This window comes from Acipenser ruthenus, chromosome 25, assembly GCF_902713425.1.
Source record: "Acipenser ruthenus chromosome 25, fAciRut3.2 maternal haplotype, whole genome shotgun sequence".
In the NCBI taxonomy this organism is placed as follows: Eukaryota; Metazoa; Chordata; class Actinopteri; order Acipenseriformes; family Acipenseridae; genus Acipenser; species Acipenser ruthenus.
The window spans coordinates 10,374,629-10,389,187 of record NC_081213.1 but is presented as its reverse complement, the minus strand read 5'-3'; the positions used below and the strand labels follow the sequence as shown (position 1 = coordinate 10,389,187).

The following is a 14,559-nucleotide window of genomic DNA, read 5'->3' as shown; positions in this document are numbered from 1 at the left end:
ACTGCTGCATTTCAAGACATTGAAAAAGACTTTCAACTGATCGCAACATTTGTCATCTCAAACCACATTCACACATAGTAGCTACGTACTTTCAACTCGTCGCCACATTTGTCATTGACGTTTCTTTTTGTATTTCTAAATCACTGCAGCAAGTATTTGTGTTTAAGTTGGTGTGTACAACGTTGAACTGTTTATGGATAAAGATGTGAAGAAATTTGAGATGAACCTTTCCAGCGGTTCTTTCAGGGGGCGTCCTAGGCACGCTCTGCAGGGGAGTAACCTGTACTTTCTTATATGGCTGAATTAGTGGTAAATCGAAATTCAGACAGCCGTGTGTCATGATTCTTACCGACTGTGGCAATGTGGTTTGTAGTGCTCCGGTGTACAGGTGATTCCAGGTGCTCCAACAAAGGACAAACACAAAGTTCACAGGTCAGGTTTCTTTAATGTTCCTTGACGAGGATTCAAATAATAAAGCTGGCTCTACCCAGCAATGGGTATTGCCAGTGAAAACTGGACTCAAATAATAAAGCTGGCTCTACCCAGCAATGGGTATTGCCAGCGACAAAACAAAAGGGGGTTGCAGTCCCGAAATAATAATTCCAACACAAAACAAGAAATACAGTCACAACCACACGTCTCCAGACTGTGTGCTCTGGTGCAGGTGCGGTGCTCTGAGTGCTGGTGCTCGTGTGCGTTCAGGTCCGGGCTGGCTTCTCCCTGCAGCTCCGGCTTCGAATCAGCCGTCTGGCAAAACAAACACAACAGTTTATCAATGGAACCACACTTCATTCAAGGTTCTGTCCTTGTCTCCTCCCATCAACCACAACAAAGGAAGCGATTACGGCGTCACGTCCCCCTAAAGTACCTTAAGCCCCGCCCCCTCCGATAGCTCGTTCAATCACGTCTCCTCCAATTCATGACTGAAACTTCGCTCACCGTACTAGGGCGATGACTCCAGGTACCGTAACGCCGCCTTCTTCCTGAATGACCATTCAGTATGAAGCCCACAGTTCCTGTTGTACAGTGCCCTCACCGGTCAAGAGGGAGATTGTTGATTCGGATTCATTCGCGCTCCGTCACACCGACGTAAGAAGAGATAGTTGTTTTTAAAGTGTGATTAGTATGTTCAGTAAGGTTAGTCTGTCAATTTTTTCACTACCCCCACTGACTAATAAGCGGTTCAAAAGCATCTTGGAGAGGAAACAGCTCCATCCATTTTGTGAAATAATCTACTACTACTAAAAGAGACTGGTGGCATTGCTTGCTACGAGGTAGTGGACCCATCAAATCAACTCCCCACATCTCTCCTGGTTCGGTAAGGGCAGTGGACTGTAAGAGACCAGCAGGTTTTTTGCAGTCAGGCTTATATTGTTGACATGTAAGACTGTTCTTAGTGCACTCCCATACCTCCTTGAGTACCTGGGGCCAGTAAGCCACCTCGAGTAGCTTCATCAAAGTCTTCAACGGCCCAGATGACCCCCCAGAGGGCTGTCATGGTGGTACTGTAAGAAAAGTCGTCACATTTGAGCTGGTATTTGGTTCCACCTTGTTCTCTAGGTATGCAGCGATACAGGATACCTTGTTCAATAGTATAAAATTCAAGACTCTTGTACTAGCCTACAGATGCCTTGACCAGACTGCACCCAGCTACCTCCAGACCCTCATCTCTCCCTACACCCCCACTCGACCTCTCCGCTCTGCCTGCACTAGAAGACTGGCTCTACCTTCTCTACGCTCCCCTGCCTCCAGAGCCCGCTCCTTCTCCACCCTCGCCCCGCAGTGGTGGAATGACCTTCCTCCAGATGTCAGGACTGCCCAGTCCCTGACCACATTCCGGCGCCTCCTCAAGACACACCTCTTCAGAAAGCACCTGTAGAACTCCTCTGTTTTTCCCCTGGGACACATATCATCCTTCCTTAAATGCGCATTACTTGCTCTTATCTGCCCCCTATTTTACTGCATGTAATCCTGTACTTCAGAGTACTGTAATCTGCCAAGTGTTTAATCTGTAGTATTTTGTATTTAATTATATCCTGATGTAACTATCACTGACACTGTTATCTGCTGTATTATTGAATTGTATTTTGTCACACTTGTACTTGTTAAACCAAAGTATTGTATTCATCATTTTATTTATCTTGCTCTTAATTGTATTATTACTTGCACTGTGATTCTTGAAATGTAATTGTTGACTACTGTAAGTCGCCATGGATAAGGGCATCTGCTAAGAAATAAATAATAATAATAATAATAATAATAATAATAATAATAATAATAATAATACAATAATTCTACCAGATCGTAGGTCAAGGGATTGTTGAGTTTCTAGGACTTGTTCCTTTGCAGTTTCATTCCAATCCACTGGTAAGGGGAGATTGTTTTCTCTTGCTTGCAGATTGTTGTCATTCCAGGTGGAGCTTGTGATAGTGCATCGGGTGCTTTCCGGTAAAGGACCTTGAAATTGAAATCTTGCAATCGGAGTGACCATTGAATTAACCTGGAATTAGGTTTAGGGATAGACCCACACTAAAGCAAAATGGTCAGTAACGACTTCAAAGGTTTTTCCTCCCAGGTATTGTCGCCACTTCTCTACCGCCCAGACAACTGCCAGACACTTTTTTGACGTGGAGTAGTTCTGTTCAGCGGTGTTCAACAGACGTCAGGCATAAGCGATGACCTTTTCGGATGGCACCAAGTCCATTGTTGCTGGCATCAGTATACACTTGGAATGGCAGTGTAAAATCTGGATGGGCCAATACTGGGGCAGATGACAACACATTCTGACGCTTAAGCCGATTCAAAGGTGCCGAAATCTCTGCAAAGTTGTTGATGAACTGGTACCAGGTTACCATGCCTAAGAAACGCTGGATTTCTGGGTGTGGGAAATTGCTGAATGGCCTCTGTTTTGTCAGAGTTGGTGGAAACCCCTTCGCTAGACACTATATGCCCCAAAAAACGAAAGACTGGTCTTGAACAGATGATACTTGTCCAGATGTAAGGTTGGCACTGCATAATTTTTGGAATACTGTCTCCAAGTCTTGAAGGTGTTGTTCAGCAGGCTGGGAGTATATAAAAAAACATTTTTTTCCCTTTAATTCACCAAGAACTGCCTCCACTAGTCTTTGGAATGAAGCTACTGCATTTTTCAAATTAAACGGCATGACACGGAAATGGTAGAGACCTGAAGAGGTAATAAAAGCAGTCTTCTGGGCATGAACAGGATTCATTGCCATCTGCCAGTATCCACTTCGCGAGTCCAATGTGCTGTATACTTTAGCGTTGCTCAAGGACTCCAGAATGTCATGAATGTGAGCCATGGGATATGCGTCCAGGTGACTCTTAGCATTTAATCCCGGTGATCCACGCAAAAGCACATGTTTCCGTCGGTCTTTTTTACCAAGACCACAGGTGCAGCCCAAGGGGACTGAGATGGTTGTATGCTCTTCTTTCTCAGCATTTCTGCCATATGCTCCTCAGTAATGCATTGTTGTGCTGGGGATACTCTGTAGGGTCCTCGGTGAACAGGTACCTCGTCTGTGGTAACAATGCTTTGCTGGGTTACATGGGTTTTACCTGTTAGCGATGTACAAACCTCCGGCCATGCTTTCAATAGCCCCTGCAACCTGAATTTCACTTCTGTTGTTGTTTGAGCGTCTTCCACCAGCATCTGTATCTGGGCAGTGGCTTGGGGATCTTGACTCCCTGACCCTTGGCAGCGGTCCTTGGTACTGTCAAAAAAAGACACATACAGTGACATCGAGGAGCCAGCTGTTAACTGAGCTGACTCCAGAAATGGGGATCCTCCACATTCAGTAACCCCTTGAAAAATGATACTGTTTTAGCCCTGTAATACTTTATACACTCTAACAGCAGTTAGTAAAATCAATGTGTGTACACGTTTTGCACAGAAAGTCCAGTCCCAATATCAATGGAAAAGTAAGGTGCTCATCCTTTTAATACATAGGTGACCAGTGTCATGAAAAGTAAAACATGATCTGAATGCGACCGATGGCACTGGTGGATTTTCCATCTGCCAATACAAATGTTTGTTCATCATAAGGTATTCATACATCCTTAGCCTTCTTAACTTCTTTCCATAGGCGCTCACTAATAAGAGTATAGGTCCATTATAGCATGCAGGACAGTGTCTGAATCATCACAGGTGCAATGGCCTGGAGCAGAGGTTTGAACAGGTGAGGTCGTGACTCTCCAGGAAGCACTAGGCTAAGGTTACTGGATTTTCTTGGTCCTTTAACCCCTGTAACCACAGGTTTGGATCTCACTGCTGTATTTGCAGGAGGATTACTCAAGTCCATTTTGATGGTTGAATTGTTGCAAAGTATTCTCTGTCCTGCCCAGTCCTTCTCAATCAAAGAGCCAACCCGTAGGGGCCCTTCCACAGTTTGCACACCACCTCTAACATTCACTGCTGGCCTCAGATTGAAACGATGAATCATGAGTACCAGCTGTCACCAAGACCTGGCTTCCAGTGCATGCACAGCGTTCGGTAATGGAATGCAAAATCCTGTATGCTTTCCTTGGTGCCTTGCACTCTGTCCCTCAAGCGTCTCTCTCCTTCTGCTTCACAGTCTTCGGATAGGAAAGCTCCCAGGAAGATCTTTTTAAACTCAGTCCAGGAGTGGACATTAGCCCGCACTGCAACCCACCAGTTTTTAGTTGTACCTCTTAAATCTTCACACTGTTCGACATAAAGTAATGGATCAGCCTTGTCTTCCTCAACACCAAATGTAGGGAACTCCCGCTTAATGGGCAGTTTGTGATGATATTTTATATTCTTACTGTTAGGGGTTATTTTAGTTTGGTCTACAAGCAGCTGTTAACAGAACTAGGTTCTGTCAGATTTACATTAGGGGTACTAGTCATTTTGTCACTCCTAGTACTCTTTGTCTTTGATACAAATTGAGCCTGCAGCTAGATATCCCTCCGTTTCACACAATCAACTACAGACTGCCGTAAATCTTTTAAAGCCTTGTTGAAAGACTGCTCAAGTCTCGTACATTTACGATCAATGTAATACTGCAAAATGTCTTCTTGCCTGACAAATCTCAAGGGCAAACCCTTTATCTCATTTTCAACAGACTCAAGCCTTTCCTTGTACTGTCCCATTAAAGCACAGATATCACCATGTTCATCTCCAACTACTAATTCATCTGCAGATGGCGGTGGAGGAAAATCATCTTCACCCTCACTTTCCTCACTAATGTGACTTAAGTCATGGGAAATACATCATTCTTCCAAACTCGAAATGATATCGCTCACCGGGTCACGACGAGTTACAAATCCACCGGCTGTGAAGTCTAAAGGTACACTGTATTCAGTGTCAGACTCCTGACACATTGCTAGCAGCTACAGCAGCCGTGTTGCTGGGTAACTGAGTCCTAGCAAAAACGCAATCTGGGTAACAATCTTATTAAAGAACATTTTTAGAAAGAGAGTAAAAGTTACAAAGAACCCAATTACCCAGCAATTGACAATAACCACATATCTACATATATCAAACCACATTCATACATAATGTCTACAATACTGTTTCAACTGGACGAGTGTCTGTTCTCTTTGGACAGCCCTAAAAATAACCCCATGGCCTTGGTGACTGGTAAGGTTCATCCTGGACTGAACTTTATTATTCATAACTGTGTCTAATATCCATTATAAAAGCTGCCTGTGTATATTTATAATTGAGTGTGTAAACTCCCTGTCATAAAGCCTAGGTTTATATTTACTAGTTTAGGAGTGTTTAGTTTAGAGGGGGGTGCACGAGCATGGCTAAGTACTGTATGTGAGCTTGCCTCGCTCACTGAATGCATGCTTGCCACAGGGCTCCCCTGGGTCCTAAACCCTGCTAGGTACAGACAGGGATTGGAGTAACCACACACTGGCCATGACTTTTGCAGCATAAGGGGTTTTTTGCTTGTGTATTAGTCGACCCCCCCCAACTTCAGGATTGTGTTTTGGGGTTAAATTTCTCGACTCGCAAATATGGTAAATATGTAATACTTAGCTAATGCTGAAACGTTTAAAATCTGAACTATTAGACTTCTAGTACAGATCCTGTTCTGACAATCACTCACAATGGAGACTCAGGAAAACCCGGAGCGACTCAAACAGCTTCACAATGGGAGTGTTATTCCCTGTGCATGTATAATATATACTGTACTGTGTCCTGCAAATGCATTTGATTGTATTTCAGAGACACTAGTTATAAGTAGGCTTGCTACTATTCAATTTTAATTTTTGAGAAATCGCTGATTTAATATCAAAGTTTATTTTAGAAAGAATTTACCGTTCTTTTTCAATCTTTATTTTTCAATTCAAGCAGAGAATGTGTGAAAAAAGCAGACTTTTTATGCCACTGAGAAACGTCTCATTTAGCGAGACCCCTTTATCATATTCAACGTGCAACAAAACCATGGTTACCAACATTCTAATTGACATAACGTTTGGTCACAGCGGAGCTATACCTAAAGATAAGGATCCTACACAAATTAAAAAATGGTCTCAAATAAACCATAGAAAACACAGCATATAAAAGTGTATTACATAATGTGTAGGATAAATTTCAGAGTAAAAATAATATGCTCAGAACAAAACATTAGATAGTTGAACAGAACTAACTTGCACTTATTATTAAGAGTCTGAGCTCCGCCTCTCTCCTGCTTCAGCACAGCTGGACTCACTGGAAAGCAAGGCACACGGGCCCACTTCGTCCTGCCGTGGAGACTTCAGCCATCAGCCAGGGTATTGTGCACAATATTCATTAAGTGTTTTCCTCTTGCGCCCCATTTTCAAATCAAGCTAGTAACTGTCACTATATACCTAAAGCAAAAGCTTACCTACACCTTAAGTAGGCGGTTAGAATGACAGGCGCTGTAGCTGGCAAATGAAAGTGCAAAATCGGTGCAGGTCATGATGATTGACAGTCATTTAAACGAATGAGAGCATTCTGCTGCTTCAGTTAACGAGATCTGTCAGAACAGGATGAAATAACAGACAGTGAAATTACAGTAGTCTATTAACGGACCACTGAGTTGACTGACAGCGACCCCTAGCCATTCCGAGCAGAACGGAGATGTGACAGACAGCAAGTACAAAAACTACACAAACTCTGCAGCTCTGATCACAGCCTCCAGTCACCTCTCTGATCACAGCCTCCTGTCACCTCTCTGCAGCTCTGATCACAGCATCCTGTCACCTCTCTGCAGCTCTGATCACAGCCTCCTGTCACCTCTCTGATCATAGCCTCCTGTCACCTCTCTGCAGCTCTGATCACAGCCTCCTGTCAGCTCTCTGATCACAGCCTCCTGTCACCTCTCTGATCACAGCCTCCTGTCACCTCTCTGATCACAGCTTCCAGTCACCTCTCTGATCACAGCATCCTGTCACCTCTCTGATCACAGCCTCCTGTCACCTCTCTGATCACAGCCTCCTGTCACCTCTCTGCAGCTCTGCTCACAGCCTTCTGTCACCTCTCTGCAGCTCTGATCACAGCCTCCTGTCACCTCTCTGCAGTTCTGATCACAGCCTCCTGTCACCTCTCTGCAGCTCTGCTCACAGCCTTCTGTCACCTCTCTGCAGCTCTGATCACAGCCTTCTGTCACCTCTCTGCAGCTCTGATCACAGCATCCTGTCACCTCTCTGCAGCTCTGATCACAGCCTCCTGTCACCTCTCTGATCATAGCCTCCTGTCACCTCTCTGCAGCTCTGATCACAGCCTCCTGTCACCTCTCTGATCACAGCCTCCTGTCACCTCTGTGATCACAGCTTCCTGTCACCTCTCTGATCACAGCCTCCTGTCACCTCTCTGATCACAGCCTCCTGTCACCTCTCTGATCACAGCCTCCTGTCACCTCTGTGATCACAGCTTCCTGTCACCTCTCTGATCATAGCCTCCTGTCACCTCTCTGCAGCTCTGATCACAGCCTCCTGTCACCTCTCTGATCACAGCCTCCTGTCACCTCTGTGATCACAGCTTCCTGTCACCTCTCTGATCACAGCCTCCTGTCACCTCTCTGATCACAGCCTCCTGTCACCTCTGTGATCACAGCTTCCTGTCACCTCTCTGATCATAGCCTCCTGTCACCTCTCTGCAGCTCTGATCACAGCCTCCTGTCACCTCTCTGATCACAGCCTCCTGTCACCTCTCTGGTCACAGCCTCCTGTCACCTCTCTGCAGCTCTGATCACAGCCTCCTGTCACCTCTCTGATCACAGCCTCCTGTCACCTCTCTGATCACAGCATCCTGTCACCTCTCTGATTACAGCCTCCTGTCACCTCTCTGATTACAGCATCCTGTCACCTCTCTGCAGCTCTGACCACAGTCTCCTGTCACCTCTCTGATCACAGCCTCCTGTCACCTCTCTGGTCACAGCCTCCAGTCACCTCTCTGATCACAGCATCCTGTCACCTCTCTGCAGCTCTGATCACAGCCTCCTGTCACCTCTCTGATCACAGCATCCTGTCACCTCTCTGATCACAGCCTCCTGTCACCTCTCTGATCACAGCCTCCTGTCACCTCTCTGCAGCTCTGATCACAGCCTTCTGTCACCTGTGATTGGCTGAGCAAGATCACATGACCGTGTGGTAATAACTGTCTTAACGCACACCCTGGGTTATTATCTCTGCAATATGGGACAACAAGAGACAGAGCACAGGGAAGCAGTGCTTTTCAGTTTCTGTTGACCAGGTGATATATCCTCCAATACTGTGCTGAAGTGCACCTAAAATAAACCAGGGCCACCACAAGCACACATTGCAATGGCAGGGCATTGACAGCACAGTGCCAGCAGTAGAGCGGTTATAGCTGGCCCTGTGGTGAGACTGGGCCAGTAGTAATGATGTGTGGTGTGTGGGCAGTGGCAGCGCTGTAGAATGGATACGCTGTCCCTGTGGTGAGACTGGGCCAGTATTAATGATGTGTGGTGTGTGGGCAGTGGCAGCGCTGTAGAATGGATACGCTGTCCCTGTGGTGAGACTGGGTCAGTAGTAATGATGTGTGGTGTGTGGGCAGTGGCAGCACTGTAGAATGGATACGCTGTCCCTGTGGTGAGACTGGGTCAATAGTAATGATGTGTGGTGTGTGGGTAGTGGCAGGGTGTAAGAGGAATGGATACGCTGTCGCTTGTGACAATACTAATCAAACAGGGCTAGTGCACTGACATCAGTTCTGCTGCTAAGGCTCAGTGCTGAACTCTTTGGTTCTGCAGCAGTGTATTTGCATGCTCCATCCTGTGATTACTTGTTTCTCATTACAAATGGGCCAACGCCTGTCAAAGCAGTGGTACAAGTGCATTGATGATTTCAGAGTCCCTGCAAAACCTGGGTGATGTTATTAATGCTGGAGGGTGTTCCCTGCGTCTTACAGTCACTGAGTACTCCCAATCGCAACGTACTGTACTTCTATTAAGCGATTAACATTGATATTTTATAGTCACGCATCATGAATCATAATACAAAGTGAATCTAAACAAGAACAATAATAGATTCATTAAGATAACTCTGATAATTCCTATCTATACTAAGTTACTTGTGTGTTGTTTTCTGGTTGGATCTGCTGAAAGGTGTCTGTGCTGTGTGGGTATGAAGGCACCAGCACACAGAAGCATTGTCTGTTGTTGTAATCCAGGGCTGCTTCTGTGGTGGATGCAGTGAAGTTGAATTATCTATCAGCCTGGGTAAAGCAGGCCCATGGCAGTGCTTTGTTCTTGTCTGCAAATTGTGCAATGACAGTATAATGTAAACGAGTGGCTCTGCACTGGGATCAGCTGCAACTGGGGCAGCGATGTTGTATCGAGTGGAGAGTAGCTTAAGGAATCTCTGAGGTAATTTAACAGTGCAATGGCATTCCAGCTCCAGTAGCTGACAGATATAGTTAATAAAGGCATGAGAAGGAGAGAGAGGGAGAGATCGACATTGCATTAGTCTTGAGAGAGGAGCGAGGCTGAATGGGGAAGGAATAGATCAGAAAATCACACTCCGAGAAAAATGAGAAATAGGTTGAAAAAAAACCCATCATTTCAGCAGCCAGGAAATGTTCCTTGATATAAATTTCACAAAGCCAATAAAGTAAAATCCCATCACCCTTCCCTCCAGTGCTGTCACACAGCGGGTCTGGATGCACGTGCCTTGTAAAACTTCACCACAGTGTTGTTGCAGTTTTTCCCTTGGTTATACTATGCATTTACATAGTTTACCCTGGTTTGCCATGTTTATGAATAGGGGTCTACTTAAATCGCAGAGAAATGTAACATTTTTCGTGGGTCTGTCACGGCATAAATAGCCAAATTCACGGATATTTCATGACTGTATTCATACAATATAGAAAACAATGTATACAATATATATTCCCTCCAAAGCTCAGGAATACACATTTATGCTTACCTTCATAAAACGGGCCGTCTTATTTGTTAAATATCTGCATGCAGCATAACCAGCAATTGCAGCTGGCAGCCTCTGTCTCTGGGGTGTGAACACTTGACTATACATTGCACTATACATATGCATCCACTGAATTCACTGGAATTGTAAGGCAGCGCTTTGCCAACTTGTAGTGACATGGAAAGCGAGTCCCAAAACTCAGTCACTTTTACTGGCATCTGCAATTCTTTGACATAGTTCAAGTACGCAGCACGTTCGTTTTCATACTCTTTCTGCCATCCAGGTGTTGCTTTAAGTAGGCTGGCATCTAAACACAGAAAAGATGTCTGATTTGGGTCAAAAATATGAACAGCGTTTAAAAAGTAGGCAGCATGCTGTTTAAATTGAGGTGTCTTTAACTGGTCGTGCTTGAAGTACTGATTTAACTTTGCTGCGATTCACTGGAACTCTTGTTGTCCGCTGCGGTTTTCGGCTTGGCAATGTCACACTGTGTTTTATTAGACTTTGCTATGCTTTTACTATGGGGCACTTTTACAAGGTAGGTAGCAATTGAAATAGCTGTCACCTTCCATTTTGATGATTAAATATGAACCTGTGTCAGATTGTGAACTTTTTGTGTTGTGGAATCACAGCAAATGAAAATAATGAACATGTGACTGGATTGGTTGTTTGTAAAAACCTGTCATAGTGTTTTTGTCATCTGGTACATCATCTCTGTGAAAGCACAGGTGTGGCTCCCTTTCAACTGGTGGCACAAAAGGAAGAAACAGGTATTTTCAGCCTAAAAGTGATCTGAAGACGCCCAGCAAAGAAGACAAGGAGTCAATAACAACAGTGGCTGTGAAGTGTGTTTGTAAAGAAGACAAGGAGTCAGTAACAACAATGGCTGTAAAGTGTGTTTGTAAAGAAGACGAGTCAATAACAACAGTGGCTGTAAAGTGTGTTTGTAAAGATGTAAGGTGTAGCTGCAGTGCACACGTGCTAACACAGTGTTGAAATCCAATCTGCTGCGATGCGGGGGAGGAGGATGTTTCCTCCCAGGAAACAGCGAGCATCATTGAGGCTGGAAGGGCGTTGCATCTCACTGTTGTCTGGCTTGGACGTCATCTGCAACCATCTTCAAACGACAACTAGACCTTTTCTTCGTTGAAACGTAAATGCCTTTCCATTCTGCAGAATACATTCGAGATATTAAAGTGCATACGTTTTCAGTTTAACTTTTGTAAAAAATTCAGTTTTGACTCATTCCTACCAAACACTATAGCAATGTACAATTAGCAGAATCAGGAATGTGTTACATTCGTTCCAAAATTCAGTTTTTTGAGAAAGTGGTGAATTTGTTTTGAAAATAAAACCCATGGGGCCTCATTTACGAAAGGGTGCTAAACTGTGGTGCCCGGTAATTGCAGTTAGTGTGCAGCTCGTTAATGATTGCCGTGTGTACTATTGCAATTGTATTCATTATCGCGTGCGATACGTGGCATATCATGGCATGCACTGAATGTAGTGCTTCACACTATGGGAATCAGAATGAATCTGTGATTCTTATTGTAATGCATGCTGCTGTATTTAAATGAGCATCCAGCTGTATTCACATGGTATTTACTAAAGGGCGTTCATTTTAGTGCTTGTATTAAAGTGATCATTTATTAGTGTGTATGGAGACCAGTCTTTATCCACTGACAGGAGCGCTGTTTAAACCTCTTTGTCTGGCCTGTAAACTAGTGATGTGCAGTTCGATTCTTTTTACTGACTCGATTCCTTTGATTCAATCAGTTTAGTGAATCAATTCAACAGATTTGTTTGTTTGATTCACTGACGTGAAATAAATCCATCTTGCTGAATTACTTGGTTATGAAAATTTGTTTGAACAGAAAAATCTGGCAGCAAGGGCCATTAAGTTAAGACTGTTCACTTGGTGGGCTGCATCGTAATATATATATATATATATATATATATATATATATATATATATATATATATATATATATATATTGTAAGGCAGCGGGAATGTGAGACAGCAGGGAGGGGGTTAAAGCCTCCCTGAAAAGGAAAAAAAGGCACCTATTGTTTTGTTAATTGTTTTATTGTTTGTTAATTGTTTTATTATTAATTATCCCCTGCACCTGGTAGCTATTGTTAAATTGGAACCAGGTGCAGGGTATTTAAGAGGAGCGGTTAGACTGCTAATGGCTGCTGAGTAGAAGGAGGCAGAAGAGGTGCTCTGTCTCCGAGTAGCCATAATATAAAGTAAGTGCTGTGTTAAGCCTGTGTGGTTTTGGTGTTTGGTAGGTAAACGGCTTAGCCGTCCTGCGAGTTAGTGAGGGAAATAACCTGTGTAGTAAGTACTCCAAACGGAGTTAGGTTTTTGTTTTGTATTTGTTTGTTTTTGTGTGTAATTAAAAATAGCGCAACCGCGCTGAAAAATCAATTTCTGTTGTGCTGGGTCGTAATTTAAAGGGGCACGAACCCGTGTGAGCAGCAATCCTTTCACTATATATATATATATATATATATATATATATATATATATATATATATATAATGTACGTGAACATGTCTATATAAATTACAATATACTCAAATATAAAACACATTCCCCCCACTGCACGATTCCTAGTCAATAAGTATGCAGGCACGGTTTCAAAAAATTAGTCAACATATTACTTCATGTATTTTATAGAACAGAAATAGGCAGATATAACTAGAAGCAGCTTTCCTAGAACACAGACATAGAAATAGAATATTTTATTTCAATGGAAATAGGGCAGCATTAGGGCAGCAGTGTGGAGTAGTGGTTAGGGCTCTGGACTCTTGACCAGAGGGTTGTGGGTTCAATCCCCAGTGGGGGACACTGCTGTTGTACCCTTGAGCAAGGTACTTTACCTAGATTGCTCCAGTAAAAACCCAACTGTATAAATGGGTAATTGTATGTAAAAAAATACTGTGATATCTGTATAATGTGAAATCTTGTAACAATTGTAAGTCGCCCTCAATAAGGGCGTCTGCTAAGAAATAAATAATAAAATATCAAACAGTAAAAAAAAAAAAAAAGATGTCAGAGTATATAATCCTAAATCTCAATATTTAACTTGTATTGCAAAATATAACGTTTTTAACAGCACTGAAAAAAAGATACTGACAAGCTGTGCAAATGTGAAATAGTAAACACTATGAAATGATTTTTTTAGGATTCTGTCGGGACACGTGGCACTTCTTTTCTGGCACTCTTGATAACAATGCTCATCACGTGTTCTAATTCTGCAACTTCTCCACATAATGCCTGTTGATGCAGAATCCAGTGTAAGAAAATGGGTAATTTCTTTCTTTAATGTTTCCAGCACTCTGCTAGCCAGTCCGGTCATATATGGTGCAGCCTCTGTTGTAATCCCAGTTAGTTTCTTTCAAGGTAATTCTGCACTTTCCATGGCTTCTTGAAGTTAAAAAGTCCTTTCCTGTGGTTGTGTTGTTCATGGCATCCACAGCACTTTCATTTTTTCTTCTCATTTTCAGGTAAACCTTTATTGAGACTCCATAGCTTCTTTTATTTCCAGTAAACTCAAAATACGTTGCTTTGTGCAGCGTGTCATAGTGACGTTGTATGTTATAATCTTTCATATCTGCAACCGTTGCACTGCAAATCAGACATCTTGCCTTGCCATCAAAATTATTCATTGAACAAATAAACATCTGGCTAACGATTTTGGAATCTTCTGTGTTCTTCCTCCACCTTTCGCTTCCGTGACATCGCCAACTACTTTTTGGCTACTGATTTTAAATTTTACATAAAGTAAAATAAATAGTTTAAACAAGTCTTCACTTCGCTATCCTAATCCAAGTGTTCTGTGCTGTTACACGTGTGCGCGAGGAAACGACTATTTTACTACCTCTGTGAGCTTAATGGGAATATCACTCAATGCAGACTGCACATGTTGAATACGTGTGTTATATTAAAGAGGCGGGTTGTTTTAAAGAGGAATTCCAAAACGATACAGTACATAAATGCCAAAAATTGCCCCGCAGGCCGTATGCTTGACACTCCTGCTTTAGAGTAGTAACTATGTATTTTAAGCTGTCATTCAGCTTTAACTGCAACCTATTTAATAAACATCAATTTACAAAAAAAAAATCCCTGCTAAAGCTCACAGGGAATTATATTAA

The 14,559-nt window shown here is 43.1% G+C and overlaps 1 protein-coding gene across 2 annotated transcripts in view; it reads left to right on the top strand.

The window, feature by feature from the left end:
- LOC131701589 (sodium/potassium-transporting ATPase subunit beta-1-interacting protein 1-like) overlaps window positions 1-14,559 on the top strand; it is a 122,174-nt gene that overhangs the window by 65,430 nt on the left and 42,185 nt on the right. The window lies entirely within an intron of this gene.